The sequence below is a fragment of the Puma concolor genome, chromosome C1 (genome assembly GCF_028749965.1).
Source record: "Puma concolor isolate L17-30 chromosome C1, mPumCon1.1.hap2, whole genome shotgun sequence".
NCBI lineage: Eukaryota > Metazoa > Chordata > Mammalia > Carnivora > Felidae > Puma > Puma concolor.
This window is the reverse complement of record NC_141674.1, coordinates 45332597-45346075: the sequence shown is the minus strand read 5'-3', so window position 1 is coordinate 45346075 and position 13479 is coordinate 45332597. Positions and strand designations below refer to the sequence as shown.

The following is a 13479-nucleotide window of genomic DNA, read 5'->3' as shown; positions in this document are numbered from 1 at the left end:
AGGAAGAACAAACATTGTTAAAATGTCTATACTACCCAAAGCAATCTACACATTTAATGCAATCCCTATCAAAATACCACCAGCATTTTTTGCAGAGCTGGAACAAACAATCCGAAAATGTGTATGGAACCACAAAAGACCCCAAGTAGCCAAACAATCCTGAAAAAGGAAAAACTGGAGGCATCAGATTCCGGTTCTCAAGCTATATTACAAAGCTGTAGTCATCAAGACAGTATGATACTGGCACAAAAACAGACGTGTATATCAATGAAACAGAATAAAAAAATCCAGAAATGGACCCACAGCTACATGATCAGATCATCGTTGACAAAGCAGAAGGGAATATCCAATGGAAAAAAAGACTGTCTTTCCAACAGATGATGTTGGGAAAACTGGAAAAATGAGCCTGGACCACTTTCTTCCACCATACACAATAATATATTCAAAATGGCTGATAGACCTAAATGTGAGACAGGACACCATCGAAACCCTAGAGGAGAACACAGGCAGCAACCTCTTTGACCTTGGCCTCAGCAGCTTCTTACTAGACATGTCATTAAAGTGAAGGGAAATGAAAGCAAACATGAACTATTGGGACCTCATCAAGATAGAAAGCTTCTGCACAGCAAAGGAAATAATCAGGAAAACTAAAAGGCAACTGATGGAATGGGAGAAGATATTTGTAAATGATGTATTGGATAAAGGGTTAGTATCCAAAATCTATAAAAAAAAACTTGTCAAACTCAACAGCCAAAAAACAAATAACTCAGCCAAGAAATGGGCAGAAAACATGAATAGACACTTTTCCAAAGAAGACATCCAGATGGCTAAGAGACACATGAAAAGATGCTCAACATCACTCATCATCAGGGAAATACAAATCAAAACCACAGTGAGATACCACCTCACACTTGTCAGAATGGCCAAAATTAGCAACACAAGGAACAACAGGTGTTGGCGAGAATGTGGAAAAGGGGGAAGCCTCTTGCACTGTTGGTGGGAATGCAAACTGGTGCAGCCACTCTGGAGAACAGTATGGAGGTTCTTCAAGAAGCTACCCTATGATCCAGCAATTGCCACTATTAGGTACTTACCCAAAGCATACAAAAATACAGATTTGAAGAAGTACGTGAACCCCAATGTTTATAGCAGCATTATCAACAATAGCCAAACTATAGAAAGAGCCCAAATGTCCATTGACTAATGAATGGATTGAGAAGATGTGGTGTATATATACAATGGAATATTATTCAGCTATCAAAAGAATGAAGTCTTGCCATTTGCAATGATGTGGATGGAGCTTGAATGTATTTTCTAAGTGAAACAGGTCAATCAGAGAAAGACAAATACCATATAATTTCACTCATATGTGGAATTTAAGAAACAAATAGATAAACATACAGGAGTGGGAGAGAAGAGAGAGGAACAAACCGCTAGAGACTCTTGATGGACAACAAACTGAGGGTTGATGGGGAAGGGGGGCGAGGGGGAGAGGGGAAAATGGGTAATGAGCATAGAGAAGGGCACTTGTTGGGATGAGCACCGGGTGTTGTATGTAAGTGACGAATCACCGAATCCTATTCCTGAAACCAATATTGCACTGTATGTTCACTAAAATTTAAATTTAAAAAAAAGGGAAAAAGAACCTAAGTTGAAATCCATCTCTCCGTCATTTTCATCTTTAGGTTTTTTTCCCCGTCACCTGGAACCCCACAGAACCGGTCCACTCCCTCTTTCACAGGACAGCCCTTCCTGTTTTAGGGCAGCCAACATGTTCCTAGTACCGGCCTCTACTGCCGACCTCCCCTCTCAGTCCAACGTCCCCGTTCTGTCACCACCCCTGTTGTGAAATAGCTTCCAGTCTCCTCACCAGCTAGGGGATTGTCCTCTGAGACAGCTGGGGAGTCTCTGCCTCTTGCTGTGTGTGCTTCCCAGAAATGACGCCAACACTGGCTGTGCTAGAGCACGCCGGACGGCCACCTTCCATACTTTGGGTTTAGCACCTGTATGCAACCTCAGTGGACTTCACTGCAGACCTTTATTTGTTTCTTCTGTCTCTTATTTATTATGGTTTCATTCATTTCTGGGGCAAAATTTCTGGGATAAAAGGTCTCATCAGATCATTCCCTGTTTGAATATCACTGTAGATTTCTTTTTTGTGCCTTTATCATAAGGGGCAAACGTCTGGTAATTATTTCTAACATATAAATCCAGCCTGCTACGTGAGAGACAGAGACTTCTTAGGGCTTTTCACATGTGAACGCACTTCCTCCCCACTGCCTGTTGTGGGAGGTGCTCTAGGAGTTTCTGCATTTGGGGGTTAAGGAAAGCAAGGCTCAGAGCAAAGTGGTTGCCCAGGCCACTCAGCTGGTGAGCAGGAGAGCTGGGATTCACACCCAAGCCAGCTGTCCATGACTGATGCTGTGGGTCCGCTGTGAGCTGCTACCTGTCCAGATGCCATCAGTCCCCAGCCAAGCTTCCTGACACCATGGTCCCCCAGCACAAGCCCCTTCTCACCACCAGGCCACACTCATGGACACATATGCACATTCCCATGCACACTCCCTACTCTGCACGCACGATGCACTCTTGAACCGCACACTCCAGTCACACAGCACTGCTTGGACATCGCACTCCCTCGTGCACATGCCTCTGGGCTATGGTCTACACAATTCTTTGCGTAAGGAATGGAGTAGGCCCCCCTTGAACCCTTGCATAAGTATAACAATTGTAACCACTAACAGTTACACATAACTACATAGCTTGAACTACTCTAAGTACCCTAGGGTACTTATCAACTCATCCAACCTCATGACAGAAAACCCTATGAGGTAGACTTTATTATTGTTTCCAATAATACTGATGAAGGAATTAAGGCACAGAAAGATTACGGGTGTGCAGCTAGTAAGTGGTACAGACGCGATTCTTATCCATGCAGCCTGGTATTCTGAATCACCTACCTTTATTCTTCTCTCCAGTTTAGGATGTCATCTCTCTCATCCAGAGAGATACTTTTTTGGTAACATTTGCAACTTTTGATTGTAATATATTAATACTGTATAAATACAGTAGTTTATGCCATCTTCAAGGGCAAGGCCTGCAGCACCCAATACAGTGGCCAGTATTTCAGTATCTCTTTGCTGAGTGAACGTATGAAGGCCATAGGGAGTGACGGAGCACAGAGGGTGGCATTTGTCAATGAAGGTAACGAATGAAGAGAGATGGTTCTTCTTTAATCCTTTTCCAGAAAATCAACATATGAGAACTGCCAAGAATCCAGGAAGAAAACAGATGCAAAAGAGAGACCAAAACCAAACCACAGATAAAAGACAAAAATCGCTTCGCTGATAAAGAAACTAGAAAGGCTTTTAAAGACTTCTTTATTGGAACTTTGGTATAATATTTCTCATTGTAATACAGAGCTCTGCAACAGTCCCATTTTTACATCCGTCTGCTTGCTTCATTTCCTTTGCTAATGTTTCCATGACCCCACATTTGTGCAACTCTTTTCCTAGTGCCCATGTGTACATCTGGGGCTCTCAGCCAGTTGCAGAAATGCCCTGTTTGAATATTTACACTGAAGTCAGCAGTACCTTTTTTTTTTTTTTTTTCTTTTAAATGGGGGAAGTGCATGAGAACTTTGGTTACAATTTCCTGAACCAGGAAAGCCAGCCACCAGGGGATGGAAATTCAGTAGTAAATGACTTCTTAAGTATTCTACTTTGTCAAGTGACTTCATAAGAAAGCTACTATAGGTATAGAAGTTCTCAAAATTTAGAGGGTAAAAATCATCTCTGGAATTTGTTTACAATACAGATTCCCAGGTCACAAGCCTCCAGAGAGTCTGATTCAGTATATCTCAAGTAGGGGCTCAGGAATGAGAATTTTTAGTCTAACACCCTAGGTGATTCTGCCTTAGGTGGTTCCCAGGCCACACACTGAGAAAGGCCCTTGTGATGCAAAGAGCCTGAACTGTGGCTTTTTAAAAAGCCAAACCTCACACAAATATCTTTTAAACTTGTACAGCTCTCTTAAACTCCTTGAGCCTCAAATTGTTTATCTGTTAAAAGGAGACAATAATACCTATCTCTGTAATGTTAGATCATCAGGCCATGTTTCCATGGGATGGAAATTTTAGTGACAGTCTGTGTGAAGATGTCACCAGGTTTGGCAGCTATACTTTGGAGGGAGGGTGGTGGTGACTCCCCTTGAATACCACTTTCATGAAGCAAAAGCAAAGATCCTCAAACCACTGTAAAAATGCCTGACCATCTCTGGTTAAAAAAAAAAAAAGCATGAAGAATGAAGTGATTATAAAGAATAATTAAAAACAATCTTTTCGGGGGCGCCTGGGTGGCGCAGTCGGTTAAGCGTCTGACTTGAGCCAGGTCACGATCTCGCCGTCCGTGAGTTCGAGCCCCGCGTCGGGCTCTGGGCTGATGGCTCAGAGCCTGGAGCCTGTTTCCGATTCTGTGTCTCCCTCTCTCTCTGCCCCTCCCCCGTTCATGCTCTGTCTCTCTCTGTCCCAAAAATAAATAAACGTTTAAAAAAAAAATAATAAAATAAAAACAATCTTTTCATGTTTATTTATTTTTGAGAGAGGGAGAGCATGAGCAAGGGAGGGGCAGAGAGAGAGGGGGAGACACAGAATCCAAGCAGGCTCCAGGCTCTGAGCTGTCAGCACAGAGCCCGACTCGGGGCTCGAACCCACAAGCTGTGAGATCATGACCTGAGCTGAAGTCAGATGCTTCACCCACTGAGCCACTCAGGCACCCCACAAAGAATAATTTTATGTGAGTGCATCTGCAAACCTGTTTAAATTGCTAAATTTCAGGAAAAATATAAATTTGCCACAATCGACTGAAGAAAAAGGAGGAATCTAAAATAAACCAATAGCCCTAAAGAAAGGCTTAAAGGAATTAATATTAAATTAATCCACCTTCAAGAAAGGTGGATTGCAATCAAAATGATCTCTGTACTATCACGTAAAAACAGGTCCAGATGCCAAAACACCAAATAAAATATTCACGTGTAAATTCAAGCTGAGGGTTTTTTAAAAGATATTATGAGCAAGTGATGTTCACTTAGGAGGCAGGTACTCACCATCAGAAAAATCTACTATATAGTACATTACACTGATATAAGAGAAAACACACACAACCATCTCAGTAGATGTAGACTAAACATTTAAGGTGTTCAGCACACATTCAAGATGAAAAAAAAGTCTCAATACTTTGATTAGGAAGGCACTTCCTTAATCTGATGAAAGTGTCTTTTAAACCTTATTAAGCATTACGCTTGATGATGGAACAATAGAATGATTTTTGCTTCCGGTCAATGATGTAGTAAGAGTCCTACACAATGTGATTAAAAGCGAAAATGAAAAAAAAAAAAAAAAAACAGAAATAGAAATTATAAAGGGAGATGACTGTCCTTATTTGTAGACAATGCAATCGTCTTATTTAAAAAAATCTGAAGAGATCCATAGGCACTGTATTAGATCTAATTAAATAATTAAGCAAACTTGGCCGAGACAAGATACATACACAAACACCAAGACATTTCTATACAAATGCAACAATCAGAAAAGTGTAATAGGAAGATACAGATCCCATTTAAATAGTGACTAAAACTTTAACTTAACATAGAAATAAGTGTAATGAAAAGATATCGATTCCCTTTATTAGGAAAAGTATAAAGAATTCTAAAAAAGAGAGAAAGGAAATCTAAATAAATCTAAATCTAAATAATCTAAATCTAAATCTAAAATAAAAATATAAATAAATGTAGGTATATATCATATCCATAGTTGGATAGACACGATAAAGATACCAGTTCTCACAAATTCAAAACCAAATCTTGACAGTACTTTTCCCAGAACTCAAAGGGCCAAGAATAGCTAGGAAAAATTTGAAAGAACTAAACAAACTGCTGAGCCTTACCCTACCAGATATCAAGCCTTTGGTAATTAAAAACATGTGGAATTAGCCCAAGTCCCCATAAACAATCAGACCAAAAACGAATAGAGAGCTTAGCAACAGAACCATTTACATATGGAAACTCGGATCAATAGAGTAAAAAGAATTATCCCAATAAACAGAATGGATGTAATTGTATATACTAACAGAAAAAAAAATTAAATTAGTTCCCTATATCGCACCATGCACACAAAAAATTATTATAAGTGGATTGAAGCCATAAATATTTAAAATTAAGCTCTACAACTTTTGGAGACACCAAAGAATTATTAAATTAGAAAAAATAGAGATTGACATAGTTATCAACATTTAACCCCAAATAAAATTTCTATTAAACAAAATACACTGTAAAGTAAGAAGATTAACAAGATATTTGAAGCCAATGTATGCAATGATATAACTGGCAAAGAATTAGTACCAGGATATTCAAAGTATTAATACAAACCAACATGAAAAAACAACCTAATTTTTAAAATAGACAAAAGATATGAGCAGAAGAAACACAAATGATCAATAAACCTAGAAAAAGATGTTTGATTTCATTAATAATCAGAGAAATGCAAAATAAAGCTACATGGAGATAATATTTTACACCCAGATTGTCTAACATTCAGAAGCTTGGCATTTCTAAATATCTGCTTCTGGCTGTGATGGAGTAACTGGAAACAGATTTAGCTTCCTCATAGTAAACAACTAGAAAAATGAACAAAATAATTTTTTAAATGTTTATATTTGGCAGTTATAAAACAACTGTTCCAATAGAGAGGACTGGAAGTTGCAAAGAGTCCCAGAGAGGAGAGAGCTAAGCAGGGGTGAACCTCCTGAGATGCAGAGAAAACCACATAGGATTACCTTTCATTATATTCTCAGTAGAAAGCCACTGGTGTATAGGATGAATTTCCATGGGTAAAGGCAAAGGACAACCGGCAATGTGTAAGCTGAGAAATTCTTAGAGCTCATATACAGCTATCGTTGAGTACCAAATAGCCAGAATGGACAGACATCATGGAACACCCGGGTCATTTACTTGATACCCAAGAAGAGGCAAGTCTGGTTGGAGAACAAACTTATGCCTAAGGAAAAGAATACCTTAGACGTAGCCTAACAAAGTTAAAAACAAAATACACCTGAAAAATAACATTTCTCTAAAGTAACATTAGCTTGCAGAGTAAATCCCAACATTCTAGACACAGACCTTACACCTTTCAGGAAAATTAACTTAAAATGTGTCAAGACCTAAAGGTAAAATGCAAAACTAGAAAACTCTGGGGAGAAATCCTAGATTTCCTTGGATATATGGATGGCTGTGACTTTTTAAATGATCATACCAAAGGCATGATCCATGAAACCCACTTTTAATATACACACAACGATGGATGGAAAGTAAAAGTGTCCTTTTAGGATACACCATGCAAACACTAAGCATAAGAAAGTTGGAGTGACTACATTATTTGCAGAAGAAGACTTCAGAATAAAAACTTTAGTAGCAGTAAAAAAGGATATTTCATGGTGATAAAGGGGTTGATCATAAGAAAACAGAACTCCTACATGTTCATGCATCTTCTAAGAAAACTTACATGCAAAAACTGATAGAAGTTCAAAACTTCTCTCTCAGTAATTAATTAAACAGTAGACCAGAAATGGGTAAGGATATGCAAGATTTGAAAAACACTTGAAATCAATTTGGCCTAATTTACGTTTATGAAACACTCCAACCAACAACATCACAGTATACATTCCAACAGGATGGAACATATGCCAGATTACAGAACTAGCCTTTAAAAGTAAATCAGTAGGGGCACCTGGGTGGCTCTGTCAGTTAAGCGGTGGACTCTTGGTTTCGGCTCAGGTCATCTCGTAATTCGTGGGTTTGAGCTCTCCGTGGGGCTGTGCGATGCTGGCGTGGAGCTTGCTTGGGATTCTCTCTCTCCCCCACCCCTGCCTCTCCTCTGCTAGTGCTCTCTGTCTCTCTGTCTCAAAATAAATAAATAAACTTTTGTTTAAAAAAGGAAATCAATAAAGGATTAATTTTTTTTTTAACGTTTATTTATTTTTGAGACAGAGAGAGACAGAGCATGAATGGGGGAGGGGCAGAGAGAGAGGGAGACACAGAATCAGAAACAGGCTCCAGGCTCCGAGCCATCAGCCCAGAGCCCGACGCGGGGCTCGAACTCACGGACCGCGAGATGGTGACCTGGCTGAAGTCGGACGCTTAACCGACTGCGCCACCCAGGCGCCCCAATAAAGGATTAAAATCAGAGTATTTTCTCTGGCTTCAAGGAATTGATTTAGACATCAATAGCTTAAGATGATCAGTGACATAATCCCCAACTACTTGGAAATCAAAGGCTGTGCTTCTAAAATAAACCGTGGGTCAAAAAAGAAATCAAAAGTGAGAGATGAGCCCTGGGGACACAAGAAGAAATGCATTGTGTTTTCTACCCTTTTTGGGTCTCAAGATCTAGCGGGGCAAGTAAATGAAGCAGTGCAATAAATATGGAAACTACTGTCACATAGTAAAAGTGTCATGCTGACATAGATAAAGGAGGGGTGCACGCTGCCCAGGGAATGTCATTTGTGCGGGTCATTGTAAAATCACTGGCATTTACCAATGAAAGAGAAGAAAATGTTTAAGGGGGGGTGGGCAACAAAATGGCGTTTCATTTACTGAGGCTAAAGAGAGGATGTGAGGAAGGATGGTGGTAGAATGTGAGGTTGGGATTGTTGAGAATAGACTAAATAATGAGTTGGAGAGCTTGGAATTTATCCTTAGGCCCCTGGAAAAATGTGTTTAAAGGAAAACGAAGGGGGACATGCTCAGACTTGTGTATTGGAGACCTAACTGTGGCCATCTTCAATATGGCAGATGAAGTGGGGTTGGGTTGGGGATGACAGCATGGAGGTTGAGTGACCAATTAAGAGTCAACTGAAATAATCCAGGGGTGGGGTCATGAGGGTCTGAATTAAGGGTCTAAGAATTTAAGTGGTGAAGAACATTCTCCTTAAATGTCCTAAGATGTGAGTCTGAATCCACGTTCTTCCAAGAACTCAACATTTACTCTTGAGCAAATTGCTTCACTGCTCTGGCCTTAAGAACATCATCTGTAAAATGGGAGCCACCCATGGTAAGAACCGTCAGAGACAGCCAAGCTTGCGTCCTCTTAGAACTTTTGTGACCAGCTCTGAATACCTGTTCCCACTACCTGGAGAGCTGGAGAGCTCTTCACCGACTCCCTCTTGTCTTTCAGATATGGAAAAGTTTCACCTTCTGTGGGGTGAAGGTTGACCGCCTAATCAAAACAGCTCCCACTGATCACTGTTTAATGCATTACTTTCTTTATTGTCTCAGAAACATTTATCAATATCCAAAATTCTCTTTTCTATTTGCTGCCTCTCATCTGTCTGCACCCCACTAGAATGGAGGCTCTGTGAAAAAAGAGAAATTACCTGTCTTATGTCCCACTGTACCTCCAGCATCTAGAACCATACACGTAAAGGACCCTCATTAAATATCCATCCAGTGCTGAATCTTATAAACCCATTTCTTTTTATGAGTGTCATGAGAATTGCCTAAGATCACACAACTAATAAATAGTAGAGAGAAATGAAAATCCTTTTCTTCTGATTTCCTGGTTCACTGATCTTTCGATGCATGACATCTGGTCTCTTACCTCATAGGATCATTTAGGAGATCAAATGAGAGGATAAGATGAAGAGCCGTAAGTTTTCTGAGAAGACAAGGCTCATGATTTAGAAGTTGCCCGGAAAGGAAACAATGACTCAGTGCCTCTAGAGGCTGAGAGCACTTCACAAAATGCACTATCTGGGCAGTGTGGAACCTGGGAAGCTTGGAAAGGGGGTCGTTCTTTGTTTCTGCTGAGATGCGAAAGCCAGCATTTGGTGCCGTTGAGAATGAGATTCAATAGGGACATATGATATGGGAGGGAGGTGGATGAGGCAAAGGAAATAGATAAAGGTCTGCCTCATTAAAATGTTACAGAAGTCCTGAGGTGGCAGGATTCCCAATTGCTCACATCTAATGCAGTCCTTCCTCTTGTGGCTTTCTGAGTGAAAGGTTAATTCCTCCTGGGTTTCTTCCACTTTCAAGGGCTGAGGAGGGAAAATCTGTTTGTGACTGAGAAATAAAGAAGACCTGCACCAGGCGGTGGATGGCTACAAGTCTAAATTTGATGGAATGAATTAATCTCTGCATCTATGGCTCACTCGCCTGGCAACTGTTGAATAAATTAATTAATATTGCCAGATACCGTGCTAGGCATGGTGATAAAGGGGTGAACGGGAAGATGCGGGCTTTACCTAAGGGAGCTTGAAGGTAGGTGCAGACAGATAGTGAACAAACGATGGTGGAATGAAGTCCCATCTTGTTGAGGTGACCTTGGGGAAGTTGCCCCTGCTCAGTGATGCTCAGGGCTACCCAGGAAAAGACAGCTGAGAACTTTGTCACCTTCATATCAAGTAGAAATGCGGCCATAAAGCAATTTGATTTTAATGCAAAATTTGAATTTTGGAAACGGTCTTCAATCTGAAAAATACTTAGTTTTTACATATATGCTTTTCAGAGATTTGCGCCTTGTGTCATATGTTTATTTTTAAGCATTTTGAAGACTATCTTTCAGCTTTATTGAGGTATAATTGATAAATACGATGGTAAGATATTTAAAATGTACGTTGTGATGATTTGTTACATGTGTACACGATAAAAGGATTCTTCCCATTTAGTTAATAAATGTATTCACCACCTCACACGTTTATCAACCGTACCCTCCACCCCCGCAGCCCCTGGCAACTACTTTTCTACTCTCTGTTTTTATGAGGTTGACTTTTTTTTTTAAGGTTCCATATGAGTATTTGCCTTCCTCTGCCTGCCTTATTTTCCTTAGTATACTGCTCTCAAGGTCCATCCGTGTTATTGCAAATGGCAGGATTCCTTCTTTTTTAAGGCTGAATCATATTCCATAAGATATCCGTATGTATATACTTATACATACATACTTGGCAGGAGTCTTCACGTCCTACAGGCGTCACATGTCACAACTGGGAAAACTGCTCTGGCTGTGTACCAGGTGACAGGAAAGCCTGCCAGCCTGACCATGGGATACCGTGTGGCCATGTGTCCGGGACTGCCCATTGGTCTTTGGATGCGTGCTGCCCTGGGGAAGACTGGCTCTTGGGCGAGCTGGTGCCGTGCAGCTGAGGTGAGCCCAACAGGGGCCGACAGCTGAGTGCCACCTGCTGACAGCGGCTGGGCAGCGAAGCCTTTCTTGAAGGGGGGTCTAGGCGGCCCGCCTCCACACTCATCACACGGGCTATGGTATGGTGACCAGGACATGCGCAACACAAGACTTCATGTTGACACACGGCTCCTTTACTTTCTAAAGTAGCTCAGGAAACTGACTCCAACTTTCGAAGGCTCAATTCTACCATCCATAACGTGAGGAGAACAATAGTACTTTGATTATGAAACTGCTGTTACGCGGCAGTGAGGTCATATGTGCTCAGAACTTAGCATGGAGCTCGAAAGTGCCACCCGTCGCTGTTCTCATTATTTGTAAGCTGAGTCTGCGCAGTTAAGATGATGCACGTGCAGGTGTAATCATGCTTCATTATGCTCGATTGTTTCTTTTTTTTTTTTCCTTCTAATTTTTTCCTGAATAATATTTCCAAGGCTCCACGCGGCTTTCTTTGGGTGAACAGCTGGCAAGGAGGAGAAAGGTGAGATTGGTAAGAGGATTAGGGAAGGAGAATTCTTTGTTGTGTTTGCTAACTGCTCAGTAGCCCCGGCAACAGTGGCTCTGTGGCCACTGCAGTTCAACTCGATTTATGCTACACAGGTTGCAGACATGCATTAGGATGCATTCTCCAGGCTGCAGGCGATCCTACCTCTCTTCTGAGACACCTAAGTATTCTGATCAAAGGCTTCCACTTGCCGGAGCAGTGGAGCATGATCTGACCAAATCTAATTTTTGTGTGGATATGGGTGTGTTTTCATTTCCCCTTTCATAAAAAAACGGGGGGGGGGGGTGGCGGGGGGAGAAGGAAGGGGGAGCAGCATATGTTATTCCTTTGCTGCCATCTGAAACAGCCAAGTTGAGAGCCAATTTATTCAGCCTAATTCATTCCAGATTTCTCAAGGAATAAACAGTGTTCTTGAGAGTTCTCAGATGTATGGCCAGTAGAGATCCAGTTGTCCAGGAGCGCTAATGTCAAACATGCAGGTACGTTTCAGTTAGGGCCCAAGGCTCTAGGGATGGAGGGTGGACTCAGACACTCTCTGGGTTACCCCTGAGACCCCCCGAGCTGAGTAATGGGACAACTGCTTCGCATACCCTAAGCACAGACCTAAGAGAGCTCATTAGGGTCCTTGTAAGCAATATTATGTTTCATTGCTCAGAACTTCATTCAAATCTGCAGAGAGAAGGGATTGCTCAAGGAGAGAAAAACACAAGGAATTGTATTCGTATTCTTTCTCCATGAGTCTTACATATGCTTTAAGAACCGCCCCCCCTCCCCCGCTCTCAAAAGCCCTACCTTTTCTACAGAAATCTTCCTAGATGATGCCAGCCTATACTGAGAAAGGATTCCTGTTGGAGCCATTCCAAATCCCATTTCTCAGAGGACAAAATAGAGACTCTGCTACTCTCTGAACACCCCTCTTACTGAGAACTGGCAACACCTAATGTGGACAGAAGAAAGCTTACATCCTTTGGAGGCAGGTGAGTATAGGTTCCAATTTTGCCTCACTTTTCCTTGTTCTGTGAATTTGGGCAAGTTAATTCTCTGAGCCTGTTTCTTCATTTGAGAAATGAAGATGATAATTTCTGGATTTTAGGTAACATGTATCAACAAAACAATAGGGCTACCATCATTTTCGCTTTTGTTGCTTAATCAGTATGTGCTTGGTCTTTTCCAATACATGGCACTCTCCTTGAGGACTGCCGGGCTCATGGTGAGGGGACCAGTCTGTGTGCTGTTTGTATTCAGCTCCATTCTTCACTCTCACTTTGCTTTGCTCTGTATCTCTGGGGACGATTCTGCATTTCCCAGTCTCCTGGTTAGAAAGTTCCAGTGGGGTTGAGCCCTGGGAGGCACACGTCAGAGATAAGAGGCAGAAGAGAGAGAGAAAACTCCAGGTTGACTGTGCCTCCGGCCCTGGCTATGTCTCCTTTCTGGCCCCTAGACAAGCCTGTCTGGTTCCATCTCCACCCAGGTGACCCTGACCATGGGGCTCTGGAGACCTCACTCGCTCCAGCCATAGGAATGACAGCAGTTGCCTACTGTTGCTAATCTCTTGGTTTCTCAGCTCTTCTTTCAACAGTGCAACCAGTTTCTTCTGTGCTTAATATTGAGAGCTTCCTGGTTGAACCCTAATTCATGTATTAAGTAGAAGAAGATATTCAGTCCCATAATTGCTGCAGATTGTTTTTTAAACAAGCATTAAAAGGGCACATGGGTGGCTCAGTCAGTTAAGCGTCTGACTCTT

General features: G+C 41.5%; 1 long non-coding RNA gene across 1 annotated transcript in view; it reads left to right on the top strand.

Annotated features, from left to right (window-relative positions):
* The window catches only part of LOC147578040 (uncharacterized), a 244607-nt gene that overhangs the window by 223314 nt on the left and 7814 nt on the right, over positions 1 to 13479 (top strand). Inside the window, exon 9 of the long non-coding RNA XR_015254728.1 lies at positions 12539 to 12712. This is a non-coding gene — a long non-coding RNA (uncharacterized LOC147578040). The remainder of the gene's footprint in view (positions 1 to 12538; positions 12713 to 13479) is intronic.